Consider the following 21,752-nt stretch of genomic DNA (forward strand, 5'->3'; position numbering starts at 1 on the left):
AGTATCAAGTCTCTTCTCCTTTTTAAGCCAAATTGTTACACTTATTTACGTTCAGCTGCAAATCGTTACACACTCCTGGTGTCGCATACCTCCTGTAGATAACATCATACATTCAAACACATACTCCACAAGCTAGTGTACAGCACTTGTTGCAGGTAGTAGCGTACCAGTATAACTGATCTTCTCTCCTATTCCACACACACAATGAATGATGTATAAAATATTATTTATATGCATCTATAATATTTATATGCCTCTATACAAATCCTAATCTCTTTTATGATTGTTATGCCAGATATAGTTTTTTAATGGCGAGAATATAGGTGAGGTTCAGAGTAACAACTCTCCAAAGCAATAATCAATGAAGCCTTGCTTCTATACCTTTAATTATACATTACTTAGTATATTACAATAGAATCTTTCTGTGAGGCGATAACACATATTATTCATTTTCTCTCACGCGCTATTCGAGAGTGAAATGGCAGTGAAATCGGATTTTGGCTGTAGTATCTAATACCTTCTACATGGGCAATATGCATACAAGTACTTGTAATTGTTTTGAAATCCACTTCAGCCCAGTCACTCCTGGGTATCTTTGGTAGCTACTGTTGTCCTTGATAGTCAACTTGATCACAAATTTTACCCACCATAATGTTGTCACAAAACGGTTCTGTAATAGGCATAAGAACATTAAACTCTTCTTGCTAAGGAACACACCGTATACCATTTTCGGTGTAATTTATGCTTACCAAAATCAAAACAGGAATGCCCAGGTTCTCCACAATTCAAAACGTTCGTCCGTTGTTGTATGTCCATCCTTGTAATTGGAAGTTTGAGGGACTTCGGCTATTCACTTATGTAATAAAGTGGAACACCTACAGCCGTCCTTAGGATGTTATTTATTATATAGTTACCAGTTTCGGTGCTTCATTGTACCATCTGTAGGCCTTAACTGACGCTGAGGGGGTTAAATCCATCTGTAGTCGTCAGTGGCCAACATCTATGAACTGGTTTTCACAGACTACATCTAACAACGATGTTATGTTACAAGTTGTCTGCGAAAATCAGTTCATAGATGTTGGCCGCTGATGAATCGTGCATATGGATGGACTTAAGACCCTCAGGGTCAGTTAATGAAGCACGGAAACTGTAGCCATATAACGTAAGGACGGCTGTAGGTGTTCCACTTTATTACCGTTCATCAGTTGGTCTCGTCTTCCCCCCTAATAGCTGAGGAATGTTTAGCACATTAGAGGATACGGAACTATGGCTGCAGACTATGCTAGCATGAACTGTACCAAAAATCAGATGCCGTCATACCAAACGTGGTAGAGAGAGAGAGAGAGTACTTCCATCATTTAATCCCACCATACAAGTCTATTAAGATAAGCAAGCCGCCGCCACAACTATCACGTGAGTAGGAACGCTTGTGTAGCATCCATAAAGAATGATTACCGATGTAGGCTGTGAGCCTGCAAGGGCATTTGCCACTTCTTCACCGTATGCCAAACGAAACACACACAGTATCCTCATTACAGTATAATGATCATCGTTCTGCGAGATCTGTAGGACAGGTGTACCTTATGGTAATTCTACAGTGTAGATATATAGATAACGCTAATACGTGTTTATTAATAACCCCTGACCACAACAGTGCAGACAACTGTGCTAGATTATGCATCGGAAAATCCTGGTTTTCGATCCCACTCTAGTCAGTCTCAGAAATTGTTTGTGTCTCTTCCTTCAAATTTGTTAATGTTCCTTAGCGTGCAAAGCCAAAGAACGTAGTTATAAGTCGATGCTGAATAGTATCCCACTTCTTTTGTGGATAAGCCTGACATCTGCTTTTATAGTGGTTGCCTTATGCACTCGTTACACTGCAGGTCGATCCAGCGATTATCACTAGGTATTCTATCACAGCCAATCACCAGTAGTGTGGTAGAATAGCAGTGGGTCTCTTCGCCTATTTATGTGCAATAGTTTCATTTACCTGCGCCCAGGTTCCTGTAGCAATCATCTGTTCTCTGCAATTCCTTCTATCTTCTTGTAAACAGGCACATTATCTATGACCTTGCACAAACAAGCTATACACACTGCAGAACCTCAATGTACATACAACAATTTCGAAGACTGTGATCCCACATACTACGTGATCAATAGTATCCGGACACCTGGCTGAAAATGACTTACAAGGTCATGGCGCCCTCCATCGGTAATGCTGGAATTCAGTATGGTATTGGCCCACCCTTAGCCTCGATGACAGCCTCCACTCTCGCATCCATACGTTCAATTAGGTGCTGGAAGGTTTCTTGGGGAACGGCAGCCCATCCTTCACGGAGTGCTGCACTGAGCAGAGGTATCGATGTCGGTCGGTGAGGCGTGGCACGAAGTCGGCGTTCCAAAACATCCCAAAGTTGTTCTGTAGGATTCAGGTCAGGAGTCTGTGCAGGCCATTCCATTACAGGGATGTTATTGTAGTGTAACCACTCCGCCACAGGCCGTGCATTATGAACAGGTGCTCGATCGTGTTGAAAGATGCAATCGCCATCCCCGAATTGCTCTTCAACAGTGGGAAGCAAGAAGGTACTTAAAACGTCAATGTAGGCTTGTGCTGTGATAGTGCCACGCAAAACAACAAGGAAAAACGCGACCACACCACAACACCCCCGCCTCCGAATTTTACTTTTGGCACTACACACGCTGGCAGATGACGATCACCAGGCATTCGCCTTACCCACACCCTGCCATCGGATCGCCACATTGTGTACCGTGGTTCGTCACTCCACACAACGTTTTTCCACTGTTCGATCGTTCAATGTTTACGCTCCTTACAGCAAGCGAGGCGTCGTTTGGCATTTACCGGCGTGATGTGTGGCTTATGAGCAGCCGTTCGACCATGAAATTCAAGTTTTCTCACCTCCCGCCTAACTGTCATAGCACTTGCAGTGGATTCTGATGCAGTTGGGAATTCCTGTGTGACGGTCTGGATAGATGTCTGCCTGTTACACATTACGAACCTCTTTAAATGTCGGCGGTCTCTGTGAGTCAACAGACGAGTTCGGCCTGTACGCTTTTGTGCTGTACGTGTCCCTTCACGTTTCCACTTCGCTATCACATCGGAAACAGTGGACGTAGGGATGTTTAGGAGTGTGGAAATCTCGCCTACAGACGTATGACGCAACTGATACACAGTCACCTGACCACGTTAGAAGTCCGTGAGTTCCGCGGAGCGCCCCACTCTGCTCTCTCACGATGTCTAATGACTACTGAGGTAGCTGATATGGAGTACCTGGCAGTAGGTGGCAGCACAATGCACTTAATATGATTTTATGCGAATTATTACAGCCATAATTCGCAACGCTCGACAATCCCTGTGCGTCAGAACATGAGGTCTCTCTGGTCTTGGTTTGGCTGCGGTTGTTGCTTCGCGTTGCCGCTTCACAATGACATAATCAACAGTCGACTTAGGCAGCTGTACAAGGTTGACATACCCCAGATTAATTCCTTACTTGCAACTACTTACAACTTAGGGGTTCCGGGTACTTTTGGTCAGAAGATGTATCTGACTCGGCCATTGTCTGGAAATGCTTTCTTCTTATTCTCAGCGTTTCTTCCTCATGCCTCGCGTCACCAGCGCTGCAGTATAAAGTCACATGATCTGAGAACTGAAACAGTGTTTTCCACTTCAGTTAGGAACGTTGTCCGTTTTCGTAAAGACTGAGCGTTGGAAACGTCTAGTACGAAGAGGCACATCTATGAGAAGTGTAATTTATTGACCTACATCAAACTTCTGTTCGAATCACAAGTAGCAACTAACAGAAAGGTGACTACCAGTCCAGTTGTAACTGGCATACTGCGTTTCATACTTGTGTTGGCCATACCAGTTTTCGGAAGAACTGATTTTACGGTGTATTCGAAATTGTATTTCAACATTTTGGGAACTGAGCGTATCCTAGCATCATATCATGAGTTAAAGTTTCGGAACCAGTTCGCCCACAAAAACAAAAAGAAAAAAAAAACAACGGAAGCACAGAGCTTTATTCCAGCTTTAATTGCTTTTACCTTGTGCAATGCAAGTGGAGGACAGCTGCACTCACTTCCACTGGCTCGCTTTTGTCCATTTAGCGGCTGTACTGTCACCCATGTAAACAAATCTGTCTTAGAAATATATCGTTGCTAATAATGCCGGGTAACAGTTGCCGGAAATGTTGCTGAACGTGTGGCTGCCACTTGTGTGGCAACGTCGCCGCGCTACGTTATCGGCATATGCAATTTCAATGGCCCGAGTAAATATGCCTTAACGTCCAGTTGCCTACTGAACGCTTTTAGCTGAGCGATGTGCGCCTTTTTTTTCCCAGTCGCTTGGAATGCTGCGTCACTCCAGTACCTACAACAGACTGTTTCCATGATGAGAGAAAGTTATTTTGCACAGTAGGTACCGAATCGTACAGGTTTTTCGTCTAGAGTTTGGCATTTGACTCATTTACTTCACAATATACGACCTGTGTGAGAAAAGTAAACAGACTGATTTTTTTACATACCAAAGTTTTTTCTTTTTCTTTTTTTTACAACAATATTGTTCCTTTTGTTCCGAGTTTTGGTAGCAGCTCTAAAAGTCTTCAACTGGTAGTCCGTCCAATATATTAGTAACGTTCTTTTAAATGTTGTCAGAGTCCCCAAATGATGGGCCTTTAAGACAACTTGACTGCATGACGATATTCTACATTCTGGTTTTCCATTTTCGTAACACACAACACAAACACAACTTCACTCATGGCCCTCTCAAAAATCACGTGATGGCTGTACTGAGATAAAGCTCGGACGGTGCATCTGAAAGGGACAAAGACTCAGTCTACACAAATAGAAGAACACAACGTTGCCAGATCACTCTCTGTGTTGCCAGTCTCATTACTTTTCTCACATATCTCGTTTATATTCTCTGGCAATATTCGTGATAAATAATGAAGCAAACTTTATTAAGAGCAGTCATGTTCATAGCTACAACACCATAAGAAGAAACAAATGACATTTATTACCAATTCCTAAAGCTTTCAGTGGCTCAGAAAGGAGCTGAATATGCACGCACGAAAATCTTTAATAATTTGACCAATAACACAATAGTCTGTCATATAGCGACACAAATTTTATATCAAGCATAGAATCATTTCTTTTGCTTAATTTCTTCTATTCCACTGATGGATTTTCAATTAAAAACATGTAGCGGATATAGCTTAAAAAAACTAAATTCAATTGTATCACTAGCTGCAAGAGTAGAATGGAAGACTAATTAATTTCTCATTACATATAGGACAGTGTGCTATTTAGTAACCTGTAAATTTCCCGCACATTGCCATGCTCACAAACAAATGATTTACGGGTAGCCACGTCATTTGGATAAGTGATCTGTCTAACACATCAACGATGAGCATGCTCTAGAATAAAAGCCATTGCCGGTCCCAAGCCCGGATCCTCATCTTACAAGTGATGAGGGAGGAGGAGGGGGAGGAGTAACAACCTCGTAAAAAAACCTGGGTCCATCTGGCTCCGGATGGTAGCACCCTGTGAGGGCCCCTGCCTAGGGTTACGGGTGAAAACCGGTCAACGGTCTCATAGGCGGATGAGGAATTTTTAACTCCCAACGGCTGAGAGAGCGGAGGAACCAAAAATCTATAACTGCAAGCGTCTGTACCCAGATTGGGCGGCATGTGGGCAGCGTCTGTTCCTCATGTTAGAGGCGGCTGTTTCAAGAAAACCTTCTAACGCTAACAACGTTAGTCGTATTCCTGGTAGGTTACGCAAGTAATCTCCCCAACTTTGAAGAATTTCAACAGTTACAATCTTAACGCATGATGGAAATGTCTTTCAATAACGAAACTACCCCAGGTGGCCAATCCACCGTCGACAACGACGCAAGCAGACCCATGGATTCTGGGGAGTCTGCAACACCATGCAAATCCAACAAGATTAAACCCAGAAAAATCTTCAACATAGCAACTCTCAACATAAACTCCCTTCTCAAAGTGGGAAAACTTAAGCACCTTACAGACCAGTTACACACGGAAGACATTCAAATTGTGGCGCTACAAGAAACTCGCTTCACTGATGAAAACACATTTGAATCAAACAAATTCAGAATATTTAAAGGAAAACTTGGAAAAATTGTAATGAAGAAATGCCCTCAGATTGGCACCGCTTTTGCTGTAAACACAAAAATTCTGAACTCTGTCGAACATTTTTGGTCAACATAATCGAGAACATCTTTCCTCACTTTTCGATGTGCAAATAAAACATACACATTAATCAATGTTCACGCTCCCACAAATGACAATAATAATGCTAAAAATAGGGAAGAAACAGATGAATTCTGGGAAAACCTTAAGGATCATATATCAGAAATCCCAGAAAACAATGCAAAAATACTTCTAGGAGATTTTAACGCTCAGATTGGAAAAGAAAAGAAATTCCGCGATATTGTCGGCAACTTTCCCGCACACAAACGAACCAACAAAAATGGAGAAAGGTTAATTATGCTCTGTAAGCAGTTTAAACTCAAGCTAATGTCAAGACGTTTTAAACATCTTCCCAGAAAACAAAAAACCTGGGTATCTCCGATAAAGAGTATCGGAGAATTTCAAATAGATCACGTTGCCATCTCCTCCAAATATGAAAAAGAAATATTGAACACACGTGTCCGAAAATCTCTAAACCTCGACTCCGATCACTATCTTACGAAAATAAAAACTAAACTGATCCCACAAAACAAACAGAAAAGCAGAAACGGTGAATATAAAAACAGAAATAAAATAAATTTTGATCTTACAACCCTGAGAAATTACAACCTTAAGTCCAACTCTAACCTCAAGGATTTTCAGAAAAAACTAAAGACATTCTCCCCTTCACAAAACCTCCAAGAATTTCAGAACAACTTGATTGAGGCAACAGAAACAACCTTTCCAAAAAAGAGCAAACCGAGACACCCGTGGTGGGACGCAACTGTAATGAAGTTCTGCATGAAAGACTTAAAGCCTGGAAAAAGTGGAACTCACATAAAACTGAAAACAACTTTGATGAATTTAAGCAAGCCATAAAGAATGCCTCGAAAACTATTCGCAACACAAAGAGACAATATGAAAAACAACAACTGGACTCAATCGAAGAGAATTTCAAGAAATGCAACACGGCAGCTTGGTACAAAACATTCAACCAGAAACTCCGAGGATACCAGTCCCCTTGCCTAAACCTTATGAGAAATAATAAGACTCTCGCCACCAACAATACTGAAAACTGTGAAATCCTGGCTGAATATTTTGAGACACTCCTAAACTGCCAAACACCCATCGAGACTCTCAGTTTTACGCAACCAGAAACATTACCAACACATTCAACACCTCCGACACGAGAGGAAATCACAAACATAATCAAAAATCTCAAAAACAGGAAAGCATGTGGAGAAGACACAATTACAGCAGAAATGCTCAAGCTTGGGGGAGAAACATCAGTAGAAGCACTACACAAAGAACTTGAAGAAGTATGGGAAACCAAGAAAATCCCAAGTCACTGGAAAACTGCCCTAATTCACCCTTTGTTTAAAAAAGGAGACAAAAGGGATGTTAACAGCTATCGTGGAATATCGCTTCTCCCAGTCCCATATAAAATTCTATCAAAAGCCCTGCTCAATCGTGTATCACCAATTATAGAGAGAAAACTTGGAGAATATCAAGCTGGCTTCAGACCAGGAAGATCCTGCGCCGAACAAATTTTTAACCTCAAAACAACAATGAACTATTTATCTACAAGGAGCAAGAAATATTTCATAACATTCATTGATTTCAAAAAAGCTTATGACTCAATCGATAGGAACACACTCATCAAAACACTTCGAGAATATGAAATAGATGAAACAACAATCACCATAATCAAAGAAACATTAACAAATACATCAAAAGTAAAATTCCAACGAGAAATTTCACGGCATTTCGAGGTCAAAACCGGCGCCAGACAAGGAGATGCGCTGTCCCCGGTACTCTTCAACTGTGTTCTGGATAAAGTCATAGCTGAATGGAGAAAACTCACGCAAAAACATGGAGTTGAGAAAGTCCAAATTGGAGGGAAGTGCTACAAAGCCATTGAAACCAACTGTTTTGCCTTCGCTGACGATCTCGCCTGTTTAGCTTACACACAAAAAGACACAATAAAACAAATAGAATTACTTAAAGAAACTGCTGAAAAAGCAGGCTTGCAAATTTCATTTGAAAAGACAGAAATCATTACAAATATCAAAAATCCACCAAAGAAAATAAATACGAAATACGGGAAAATACAGGTATCTAGACATTTTAAATATCTTGGTGAACAAATTCAGCCTGTGGCAAAAGGTCATCCAGCCTGCAGGGCTAGAATACAAAAACTAGAGACAGCAACTCACTACTGCAGACAAATGTATTCAAAAAAATGTATATCCAAAAACATTAAACTCAGACACTACCAGACTGTCATTAGACCGCAGATACTATAAGCATCAGAAACAATGGCAAATTTTACATACGCAGAACAGATAGAAAATCGTGAAAGAAGAATTGTGAGGACAATTCTTGGACACAGGAAAATAACAGATGATCAAGGCAAGCCTGTATACAGACTAAAAAGCGACAAAGAAGTGTATACGAAGTGCAGCAAAATTACAGACGAAATTAGAAAAAGAAGATGCTCCTTTTATGCTCACATCATGAGGATGAACCCGAATAGGCTTACAAAACAAATATTTTCATACATCGCAAATCTAAAAAATAAAAATTTATGGTTTATCAACACAGAAAGAGATCTAAAAGAAATGGACATAGATCAGGAAACAATATTTAACAGAAACCTTTTTAGAAAAAAACTGAATTCATTCACGGGTTTCGGTGTGAAAATTAAGAAGACTTGTGGAACTAAATGGTCTGAAGAGAGAAAAGCCGCCTTCAGCGCAAGAATGAAAGAAGTGTGGACTGAGAGAAAGAAGACTTCCCAGAAGCGCAAGAAATAACTGTTTTCACGGTCTTTAACGGCCAAAAGGTACGGAAGATTGCAGCTAAAAGATAACAAGAGAATAAAATTCAGTGACGTGTGAGTGCCATTTGACCTGAACAGACAGAGCGCCCCGTCAGACAGTACGCAAAAGGGAGGGGTCCTCACCGGTATAAAAGTCGTTATGGCAGCGCCGTTACGGGCGGCAGCACGCGGAGTTTACTGCCCTCCCTGACAAAGCGCCAGGAGCGAGTTCCGAGAAATACTGTCTAGTGACAGACACAAGGCATTCCGTCACCCCAAAGAGGTTTTGGTCTGAGGTAAAGTCGGTAAACACGTCTCAGTCACCTGTACACCAGTTCATCGGTCACGTTGGTATTGAAACCAGGGATGACGCTGACGCTGACGCTATACAAACGGGCCTAGTCCTTGGCCCGCGGTTTGGAGTCTAAGCTGTGGGTAGCTGTTCCTCCGAGATCCTTACGGGTTGGAATTGAGTTGCCTCTCGTTGTGGATGGTCCTTGCGTGTTATGGGTGAAAATCCTGGTTGCCATCATGCAGGCATGCTGGCGGTGACGTTGTACTAGTTCTTCTTCCCCTCGCGCGCTATGTTGTTCAGTGCAGACTCCAGCTCGGGTGAGAGCTTCCTCTCTCCATCTCGGACTTCCTTCTTCAACCGCGCGACCGCATCCTCCAAGATGAAGCCCCAGTCGCGCGGCGTGAAGATTGGGTTCGAGTTGATCGTGTGAAGGTCCTTCTTCGTGACGAATTCGAGCATAATTGCCCGATATCCGGCACGAAGCTCGAACGGCCGGTGTGGAAGTTGTGGCTTCCGTTTCCCTTCCGCTTGCGCGAAAAGGTAAGGTTTCCTTTGGACGTCGTACCGCCCATCTCGCACCATGGTCGCGATCCTCTTCAGTATCGCTGGCAGGTTCGTGACGTCCGGGAAAGGTATGACTTCAGAGTGCATCCCTCCTCCCTCTTGATCTTGTTTGCCCTGCTGCGTCTTCTTCTCCAAATCCGGCGGTGGCGGTGGCGGAGTTACAGGCTGCACCACGTCCATGGGCGTCTCCCCGGTTTCCTGTATTGCTACAGGTCCCGGGGCGACGTCCGTTTGTGTAGACACATCCACCCCAGCTTGTCGTACCACCGTGGGGATGGCATCGGGGGCGGGTGTCTTCTTTTGCAGCGTCCTCAGTTCTTCCCGCAACTCTTGCAGCTGCCGGTGGAGACCGACGATCTCCTTCTGCGTTGCCCTCTCTGCCGCCATTGCGGCTTTGAGGGCGGCCACGGCCTCGTCGGTGGTGGCGCTGGGCGGGATTGCGACCTCCCCGTTTGCCCCTTTGGGAGGGGGTGGCGGGACGGCTGCCTCTTCTCCTAGTACCGCTTTCTTGGCAGTTGATGTCCGCTGCTTTCTGGAGACTAGAAATCTACTCTGTGGGAATCAGCATGGGTTTCGAAAAAGACGGTCATGTGAAACCCAGCTCGCGCTATTCGTCCACGAGACTCAGAGGGCCATAGACATGGGTTCACAGGTAGATGCCGTGTTTCTTGACTTCCGCAAGGCGTTTGATACAGTTCCACACAGCCGTTTAATGAACAAAGTAAGAGCATATGGACTATCAGAGCAATTGTGTGATTGAATTGAAGAGTTCCTAGACAACAGAACGATCGAGAGGTTGTAACAACGGAAAACTGTACTGAAATGCAGGAGGATCTGCAGCGAATTGACGCATGGTGCAGGGAATGGCAATTGAATCCCAATGTAGACAAGTGTAATGTGCTGCGAATACACAGAAAGATAGATCCTTTATCATTTAGCTACAAAATAGCAGGTCAGCAACTGGAAGCAGTTAATACCATAAATTATCTGGGAGTACGCATTAGGAGTGATTTAAAATGGAATGATCATATAATGTTGATCGTCGGTAAAGCAGATGCCAGACTGAGATTCATTGGAAGAATCCTAAGGAAATGCAATCCGAAAACAAAGGAAGTAGGTTACAGTACGCTTGTTCGCCCACTGCTTGAATACTGCTCAGCAGTGTGGGATCCGTACCAGATAGGGTTGATAGAAGATATAGAGAAGATCCAACGGAGAGCAGCGCGCTTCGTTACAGGATCATTTAGTAATCGCGAAAGCGTTACGGAGATGATAGATAAACTCCAGTGGAAGACTCTGCAGGAGAGACGCTCAGTAGCTCGGTATGGGCTTTTGTCAAAGTTTCGAGAACATACCTTCACCGAAGAGTCAAGCAGTATATTGCTCCCTCCTACGTATATCTCGCGAAGGAACCATGAGGATAAAATCAGAGAGATTAGAGCCCACACAGAGGCATACCGACAATCCTTCTTTCCACGAACAATACGAGACTGGAATAGAAGGGAGAACCGATAGAGGTACTCAAGGTGCCCTCCGCCACACACCGCCAGGTGGCTTGCGGAGTATGGATGTAGATGTAGATGTAGATGTAGATATGTGCAGCTGCGTGCGTTTGCAGCGTGCGCGCCGCCGCAGTTTAACGCACGTTGGCGCGACATGTGGTGGCTTGTCGCAGTCGCGTGTGTCATGTGCTTTGGCACATTTCAAACACGTGACTGCGTCCCTACACGTCCTGGCGACGAGTCCAATCTTGTGGCAGCGGTAGCACTGCCTCCTGTGCTGCGGTGGGCTGCGCTTCTTCCTGTTGTTGCCACGGCCATCTCCTGCTAGCGTGAGCAGAAGCTTGGCCACAGCAGCAAGTTTGCCTCCTTTTCCGCGTCCCGACATGCCGTGGGCTAGTGGCGTTGGCGTGCGCGAACGACGGTAACGAAGTGAGCCGCAGCGAGTCGAGCAGCGAAGTGCGTATGCCTGCGTGAAACCAGGGATGAACAGAGGATGCCAAAGTAGTGGATTAAGTCTTCCGAATTGTTACAGTGGTGTAGGTCTCGTGTGTCTAGCGCGCAGCACGTTGGTTGCAGGCCCTCAACTGGCTTCTTTCTAACTAACAAAATGGTTCAAATGGCTCTGAGCACTATGGGACTTAACATCTGAGGTCATCAGTCCACTAGAACTTAGAACTACTTAAACCTAACTAACCTAAGGACATCACACACATCCATGCCCGAGGCAGGATTCGAACCTGCGACCGTAGCGGTCACGCGGTTCCAGACTGAAGCGCCTTTCTAACTAACACACAGCCATCACTGCAACCGAGGCAGAACCAGCTTTCATCAGAAAACACCACAGACCTCCACCCTGACCTCCAGTGAGCTCTCGCTTGACACCACTGAAGTCGCAAACAGCAGTGGTTTAGGGCCATTGGAATGCACGCAACAGGGCAGCTAGCTCGAAGTGTCCTTGTGAAAGGTGGCTGCACTGTGCCACTGCGCCAGAGATTGCGCCAAAGAGTACTATTAAGCCGCCTCCACAGGGCGTATTAAGAGTTCGTAGCAGGGAGTGCGTGTTAAGAGTTCGTAGCAGTCAGTGCTTGTTGAGAGCTCGTTGTAGTCAGTCGTACCGAGATGTGCTAGTGGGCACTGCTTGTCGTGAAGTCGGAGTGAGATGTGGTAGTAAAGAGTGTTGTTCCATGTTTTATGCAGTTATTTGATGGGAGAGATAGCAGATGTTATTGTAATGAGTGCATTTCGTCAATATATATGAAGGTAAAAATTACAATGTTCTTTTATTAATTGTGTGTCTGAAATAATGCGTCACTACAGGTTCAGTCAACAAAGCATCTGGCTTGTGTTCTTGTATTAGAGTGAATTCTGGTTTTCTTGCGTAATTATAGTTTTTCTAAATTTCTTTTGTCACGTCAGCATAGTTGATATTTAAAAATTCTTGTCTTGTTGGAAAAGAACCGTGCCAGATGTGGACGTTGAGTCACACTCCCACATACAGAACAGTTACATTTGTGCTTGGATTTTGTAGGTTTTATAGTTGCTGGGGACTTAATTAATTAACTGTGTTTACAAAAATTTTCTTACATTGTTCTTTGCAGTCAGATAGCGTAATAATACTAGTCAGGGCCAACCGATTACGAGACTGCGTAATCGGACAGACATACTAAAACAAAAAATATTTTCAATCAATCTTATATTTAATTAAGCCCCCATGCACGTGGCGACCGCTGCTTCGGATCGTCCCTTGGAATCTTCTGACTGTAAAAATAGTAGACTGTAGTATTGTTGTAGTAATTTTGAGTTTAGTGATTGTAGTCTGTATTGAATGTGTAGATTTGGTAATTGTCATTCTTCTAATGGTATTTTTTTCTCAGAATTGAATTTGTTGTCTTGTCAACGGGTTTGACAATTTAGTGCAATTATTTCAATTGTTCGATTGATCGTGTTTGAGGGAGTCATTGCATTTGAATGGTATTGTTGGAGATAAAGAGTCATTGTGTGTAATTTTCGTACAGTGACGAATTTTTTGTATGTTTTGCAAATGATTACGCGATCGATGAAAAAGGGAAAAATGATGAATAGTGAGAATGACGAAATTGTTGACATGGCGAACTCGCCAACAGAGGAAAACAGTATGGTGGATAATGAGGTGGAAAACAATGTAATAAGTCGGGAAAATAGTCCGGAACCATTTCAAAATTTTTCTCAATCAGAAAATTCGCAGAATCTGAGATTAACGACAGAAGATTCTGGAATAGTATCGAACACAGATAGCCTTATGGCTATGCAGAAGGAAGTTAGTTTTGCGGGAAATGTTAGGGGCGAAAAGAATTCTGAACAATTTAATATGGAGCAGTTGATGAGTGCTATATTAAATTTGGGAGCACGTATGGAAACACGGTTAGACTCACAAATAGGAACAATTAAAACAGAGATAGGAACAATTAAAACAGAGATGGGAACTTTACGATCTGAATTAAAAACTGATATGGGAACAATGGAAACACGGTTTGGATCTGAATTAAAAGCAGAGATTGGAATAATTAAAACAGAGATGGGAACTTTGGAAACACGGTTAGATTCAAGAATAGGGACATGTTTCAAAGATATGAAAGATGAATTAAAGAAAGAAATCAGAGAGGAAGTACAACCGATTTTGAATTCTCACAATAATAGATTAATTGCAGTAGAAATCAGACAAAGGGAACAGGATAGAGAACAGGAAGAAAGAGATCGCGTGATAGTACAGAATTTTTCAGAGTTAAATTTACAACGTGCAAAGGATAAGGAAGAAATATTTGAGAGAATCGAGGAATCCGTGCCAAATGACAGATTAAATAACCTAACACAACAATATGAACAGTTAACTACCAAATGTGTCAGTACTGAAACCCGAGTCGCGACACTTACGGAAGACGTAAATAAACAGAAAGAAAAAATAGGTGACTTATCGGAAAGAGTTGAGGAAATTTCAGATAAACTGACAAATCTTAGTTTACATGGGGACAGAGATTCGGATGATACAGCTCCATTACCATTTGCAGAAACCGAAGAGTATCAGAACATAAATAAGCATGTTGAGAATCAGGGAAAATTTAATGAACGCGTGAAAAGGGAATTTGAGGCATTACGGAAGCAAGTCAAGCAGATCGAAGGCGAAATTGTAGGAAAAGATAGCAGAAGAAATTTAGAATCACAGGTAGCAGAAGGGTTTGAAGAAAATAATTTGTTTCATTTACGGGATGCAACAAGAGAGCGCCAGGCGCGCGAACTTTACAATAATCGTCATTCGGACTGGGACAGACGCGGTAGGTCTTTGTCGCCACGAGGCGAAAACTTTGACTATAAACACTTTTTGACTGTCCGGAAATTTAATATCTTCCGCAACTCTAAGAATGACATACATCCATGTACATGGTTAGATCAATTTACGTACGCACTTTCGCCAAATTTGCCATTAAGTCACAAACTAGAAATTATGTGCGGCTATTAAAGTCCTCAGGGGATTCACTACTCTAAGTGAATATGTGCCGTAGCGAGCATAGGGCCCCGAGCTGTAGTGGTGCTATTTCTCTTTTAGTTTTCTGGACCGCTGCCTACTCTTTTACTATTCTTTGCATCTGTCAAACCAACTCTTCGACTATCAATCTATCTAGACAGTAGATAAACAATAACCGGATATGACAATTTACCTAAATGAGATTTCGAAAATTACTGTTTGAACTTATTAATGTCCTCAGGGGATTCACTACACTAAGTGAATATGTGCCGTAGCGAGCATAGGGCCCCGAGCTGTAGTGGTGCTATTTCTCTTTTAGTTTTCTGTACCGCTGCCTACTCTTTTACTATTCTTTGCATCTGTCAAAAACAACTCTTCGACTATCAATCTATCTAGTGAGTAAGTAAACAATAACCGGATTTGACTAATTTACCCCGAAGTGATTTCGTAAATTACCATTTGGACTTATTGTACCTTCAGCAGCATTCATTCGTAGCTTAAATGAAATTTTACCTGTTTATCTTCGTGACAATATTACTTCATATGTCGACGATATTCTTATTGCTAAACATTCTTGGAGTGAGCACAACAAAATTTTGGACTCATTATTACGTATTTTTGCACGAGGTGGCATTACAGTGAACTTAGAAAAATCCGAATTTGGTCGTTCACAGGTGAAATTTCTCGGTCACACTATTTGCACAGAAGGTATTCTTCCTGATCCAAAAAAATTGGATGCTATTCGTAATTATGCTGTACCTACCACAAAACGTGAGGTTCGCAGTTTCCAAAATTTTTGTGGAATGATATACTTTTGAAAAAATTTTTTTGTGGAATGACATACTTTTGAGAAACTGACAGCTAGATGTAAACATGCGGAGAGTACAAGGATACCGCGCTGTGTTTTGGCGGCGGCACATACTCAAAGCAACAATCAAGTCTGCGCGCCGCACAAGGCAGTCGTTGACCGCGAACAATAGCTTCCTACGTCACGCGCCTACAGCTGATCGAGCGCTCAGTGCGAATGCACTGACAGCCGTAAACAAATACTCAGTCTAATTTCTCCGACTAAATTCAGTATAAAGCTATAGTGACTTGATGAATTCTGTTATTAACATTCAGTATTTTGCAGGATACGGATGTATAAAGTTTTTAAGAACTTCAGGTAAATTCTGTGCGTGTCCGACGTTAAGACGACCTGCTATCGAGAAAATTTCAGGAAGAATGTAATTTCGAAGAAGAAAGTAATAAACTAAAAAAAAGGTAACTATTAATTGAGTTCATTTTTCAGGTAACATATTTCCACTTAGGTACGTACTTAGACGTAATTTGCTGCTCACGATTACGTGATTCATACTTTGTGCTAATTTCATGTTCTATGAATTTACGTGTGAAGCGACGCGCTTGCGTACGTTAACTGAATTTGACAATGATTATTAATGAACTGGGTTGTAACTTGTGTATATTATGCATCGCTTGGCTGCTATGCTTTTTCACTGATGTCATATTTTTTTAATTATGTGCCTGCTGTGCTTATTTATTTAAATTATAATTGTAACCTGATTTATTGTGCTGACTGTGATTATGTATGTAAGTTATACTTTTTGGATTTATCTGCTTGCGCATCCATGTTTACTTGTTAAGATGACATATGAACATTTATTTGCTTAGGCTGATATGATGCTAATGACTTGTTTATTACGTAAGATATATGTTTGCTGCTTTTTGTATGGATTACATATTTACACATTTCTGTTTTGTTGCCATAACTGCTCTTTAATTTGGTATATAGAAATGCTGATATAAGGTGTACAAACATAGAGTTTAGGTCACACTATGGTATTAATTATAGATTGTTCGCTTGGCAGAGCCTCGTTGTAGGAATTGTGCTGCATCCACTTGTTGACATTCTGTTCTCTACTGGTATATTTACTCGCTATTGCAAGTTTTGCTTACGCTCAGTGCCTTACATTTTTAAGATAAGAAAATTAACTGCTATAATTCGACGAACGACATTAGTACAAGAAAGTCATTGAAGTCACATGAGCTAAAGTTTTATGGAAGCTGTATAAATTTATGCTAATAGGAAGGAAGCTAACGACATGACAGACCAAAACTAGGTTTAGACCATTAACAATTATTACACTGCATTTTTCGTGAGCAATTGAAATAGGAAGTGACACTTGACACAAAAATACTCCACATGTTTGCTTCTGCTATGATTCTTGAAGTGGTGTACACACTGTGAAATATTATGATCATTCACACTCCGTAATCGTACTTAATTACTGAGAGTTATTCGAACTAAGTCTGTTAGAGGTCAGGTATGCATTTCTTTTATTTAATGATGGACAAGGAACCAAAATGTATCTTATAATTTATAATGAGTAGAAAATTTGGGTCAGATGGATTACACAGAGGTTGTGTGTGGACACTGTGTCTTCGGATTGTATGGGATGCTGAATTGAAGTTGCATTAGGATTTTTTCTGTACTTGTTCGAGGAGACTGACTAGAGGAAAGAGTTGTTATGGAAGTGAAATGATATTGGTGCTGAGGTTTATATGTAGCGACGTATTATTGAGGTATTGAGAGTATGTGAAGTTGATGATTATTGGAGTTTTTGTGGACAAGAGGTAAGGTAAATGATATTGATGATAAGACGTATTGAAGAGGTATTATTGAGGTATTATTGAGATTGTGTGAAGCTGATGATTATTGGAGTTTTGGTGTATAAGAGGTAAAGTAAGTGAGGAGCATATTTTTTTTTGTTGGTCTTATGGAACAAGGAGGATGAAGAGAGCAGACTAGAACACTAAAATAGAAGGAAGATAGTCTATACACACACTTTGTTAAATCACTAAGCAGTATATACTTTTTTTTGGAGAGAGGAAGTAATTGCATATCTTGGCTCACTGACAGTTGTTCAACAACAGTACATTTTGATCTGGCTTGGCAAACATTGGTCTTGACATGATGACTATGACGTTGACTAACTATTATTGACTGTTATACATTGCTGCCAGTACTACTTGATACACATGATGAACATCAGATTTTGACAGAATTACATTTACACAATTAACACTATTCAATTACACAGTAGCACTAATGTGGATGAAAGATGAGTGAGTGTGTTTTGTGTGTTTTCCTTTACTAATCCTACCCACCTATCTCCTAAATATTATTTTATTTGTTTGTAGTGGCTTGCACTGACACCCATAAATATTATAGGTTTACTGGTATTTGTGTATTGTAATAGTTAATAGGACAATTATCTGACATCATTTGTGTGTTTGTTATGATTTGTATGTTACTGTAAAAGCATTTGTATGTGCATTCAAACTATTGTTCATGCCTGAACTGTCTGATTAGTGAAGATAAATATTCTGAACTGTTACCTGCACTTTTTCAACATGATGTGTGACATTTAGTCATGTTTAATTTCTGCTGAAGAACCGTGTGATCAGTGATTCTAAAAAATTATGGACTGTTATTTGTACCTTTTCTACATGATTGGTGCCACTAGGACATGTTTAATTTCTGCTCATAAACTCTGATGAACAGTGTGATCAGTGCTAGTGAATTTTTTGAAACTGCTTCTGCTGAGAGATGTGACTTTTTGCTGTCTGCACCTACTCAACATTGCTGGGTGCCTCTGATGGACTGCTTCTACTGAAATGATGTCACTTGTTGGTGTCTGCACCTACTCAACATTGCTGGGTGCAACTAATGAACTGTTTCTACTGAAATGAAGTCACTTGTTGCTGTCTGCACCTACTCAACATTGCTGGGTGCCTCTGATGGACTGCTTCTACTGAACTAATGTGACTTGTTGCTGTGTGTACCTCTTGAACTTTACTGGGTGCCACAGATGGAACTGCTTCTACTGAAATAATGTCACTTGTTGCTGTGTGCACCTGATCAACATTGCTGATGCCACTAATGGACTGCTTCTACTGAAAAGATGTCCCCTGTTGCTGTGTGCACCTGATCAATATTGCTGGGTGCCACTGATGGACTGCTTCTACTGAAAAGATGTCCCCTGTTGCTGTGTGCACCTGATCAACATTGCTGATGCAACTGATGGACTACTCCTACTGAAATGGTGTCACTGGTTGGTGTCTGCACCTGCTCTCAACATTGCTGGGTGCAACTGATGGACTGTTTCTGCTGAAATGATGTCACTTGTTGGTGTTTGCACCTGCTCAACATTGCTGGGTGCAACTGATGGACTGCCTCTACTGAAATGAAGTCACTTGTTGCTGTCTGCACCTGCTCAACATTGCTGGGTGCAACTGATGGACTGCTTCTGCTGAGAGATGTGACTTTTTGCTGTTTGCACCTACTCAATATTGCTGGGTGCCACTGATGGACTGCTTCTACTGAAGAGATGTCCCCTGTTGCTGTGTGCACCTGATCAACATTGCTGATGCCACTAATGGACTGCTTCTACTGAAAAAATGTCCCCTGTTGCTGTCTGCACCTGCTCAACATTGCTGGGTGCAACTGATGGACTACTCCTACTGAAATGGTGTCACTTGTTGGTGTCTGCACCTGCACTCAACATTGCTGGGTGCAACTGGTGAACTGCTTTTACTGAAATGAAGTCACTTGTTGGCGTCTGCACCTGCTTAACATTGCTGGGTGCATCTGATGGATTGCTTCTACTGAACTAATGTGACTTGTTGCTGTGTGTACCTCTTGAACGTTACTGAGTGCCACTGTTAGAACTGTTTCTACTGAAATGATGTTACTTTTTGCTGTCTGCACCTACTCAACATTGCTGGGTGCCACAGATGGACTGTTTTTACTGAAATGGTATCACTTGTTGGTGTCTGCACCTGCTCTCAACGTTGCTGGGTGCAACTGGTGAACTGCTTTTACTGAAATGAAGTCACTTGTTGGCGTCTGCACCTGCTTAACATTGCTGGGTGCATCTGATGGACTGGTTCTACTGAACTAATGTGACTTGTTGCTGGGTGTACCTGCTAAACTTTACTGGGTGCAACTGATGAACTGCTTCTACTGAAAAGATGTCACCTGTTAGTGTCTTTTTTTTTTATATAACTAATCATTGAAAGCATTTTATGTGAACATTTGTATAAACTGATTTTTTGTATATTGTGTAAACTATTATGTAAAGTCACATGTATGAAAAGAAGTTGTATTGCTTACTGTATTTCATATATTAGGTTAGTGAAAGGTCAGTGCAAAGCCAAAATTTTTAACTAATTATGTGATATTTAGGTATTAATATTATCTTTTATTTTTGTCTGTATTTTTGTGGACGAATTTGGTGGTATTTTCACCACCAATGCTGGCAAAAATACCATCAAATTCTGGCCTGTGGAGGAGGGGCATATGAAAGGTGGCTGCACTGTGCCACTGCGCCAGAGATTGCGCCAAAGAGTACTATTAAGCCGCCTCCACAGTGCGTATTAAGAGTTCGTAGCAGGGAGTGCGTGTTAAGAGTTCGTAGCAGTCAGTGCTTGTTGAGAGCTCGTTGTAGTCAGTCGTACCGAGATGTGCTAGTGGGCACTGCTTGTCGTGAAGTCGGAGTGAGATGTGGTAGTAAAGAGTGTTGTTCCATGTTTTATGCAGTTATTTGATGGGAGAGATAGCAGATGTTATTATAATGAGTGCATTTCGTCAATATATATGAAGGTAAAAATTACAATGTTCTTTTATTAATTGTGTGTCTGAAATAATGCGTCACTACAGGTTCAGTCAACAAAGCATCTGGCTTGTGTTCTTGTATTAGAGTGAATTCTGGTTTTCTTGCGTAATTATAGTTTTTCTAAATTTCTTTTGTCACGTCAGCATAGTTGATATTTAAAAATTCTTGTCTTGTTGGAAAAGAACCGTGCCAGATGTGGACGTTGAGTCACACTCCCACATACAGAACAGTTACATTTGTGCTTGGATTTTGTAGGTTTTATAGTTGCTGGGGACTTAATTAATTAACTGTGTTTACGAAAATTTTCTTACATTGTTCTTTGCAGTCAGATAGCGTAATAATACTAGTCAGGGCCAACCGATTACGAGACTGCGTAATCGGACAGACATACTAAAACAAAAAATATTTTCAATCAATCTTATATTTAATTAAGCCCCCATGCACTTGAAGTAACCGATTAGTAACAGTTCGTTGTGTCACTATGGTGCCAACTGCTGCCGTACGACATGCCAAACGCCGAACACGATGGTCTTCCCTCGTAGTGCCACGTGGTCATCCGGACTGTTCTTCTTTCAACTGTACGTTGTCGTGACTATCGCTGCCAGCAGTCACGTACAGTGGCTACATGTCTGCCAACTCGCTCTGCAACATTGCAGAAGGAACATCCTGCTTATCGTAGCCCTATTACACGACCTCGTTCAAACTCAGTGATGTGCTGATCAAGCTGTTTTCATCGTCTTAACATCATCATCGTCTAACACCAATTCACCACGTCCAGTCTCAAAGGTAACCTTTATAGCGTGCATTTAAAGCGAACCTGACTTGCATCCTCATAGTGGTGCTCCTAGACCACTCTTATGCGACTGGAGCGAAATTTGAATAGACATCCTCTCTGAGATCTAGGAACACGCCTGTCAACTATCGTTTATTCGCAAAACTTCTTCTGTGTTGCGATTTATTTTCGTTAGTGTAGTTAGATTTTGTACCGGGATACGTTTTCGTTTTGGCCAAGATTTTCGAGCTATTCAAGAAAAACGCATTTTACGGTCACTTTCCTACATTTTTCTTGAATAATTCGAAAGCAATGGCCACTAGCGGAAACTTATTTCAATACAGAATTTAACTACACCATATTTCCTACAATAAGGTCCTGTTCATTTTTTTCTGTAGGACGAATAGTTTGC

The sequence above is a fragment of the Schistocerca americana genome, chromosome 1 (genome assembly GCF_021461395.2).
Source record: "Schistocerca americana isolate TAMUIC-IGC-003095 chromosome 1, iqSchAmer2.1, whole genome shotgun sequence".
In the NCBI taxonomy this organism is placed as follows: Eukaryota; Metazoa; Arthropoda; class Insecta; order Orthoptera; family Acrididae; genus Schistocerca; species Schistocerca americana.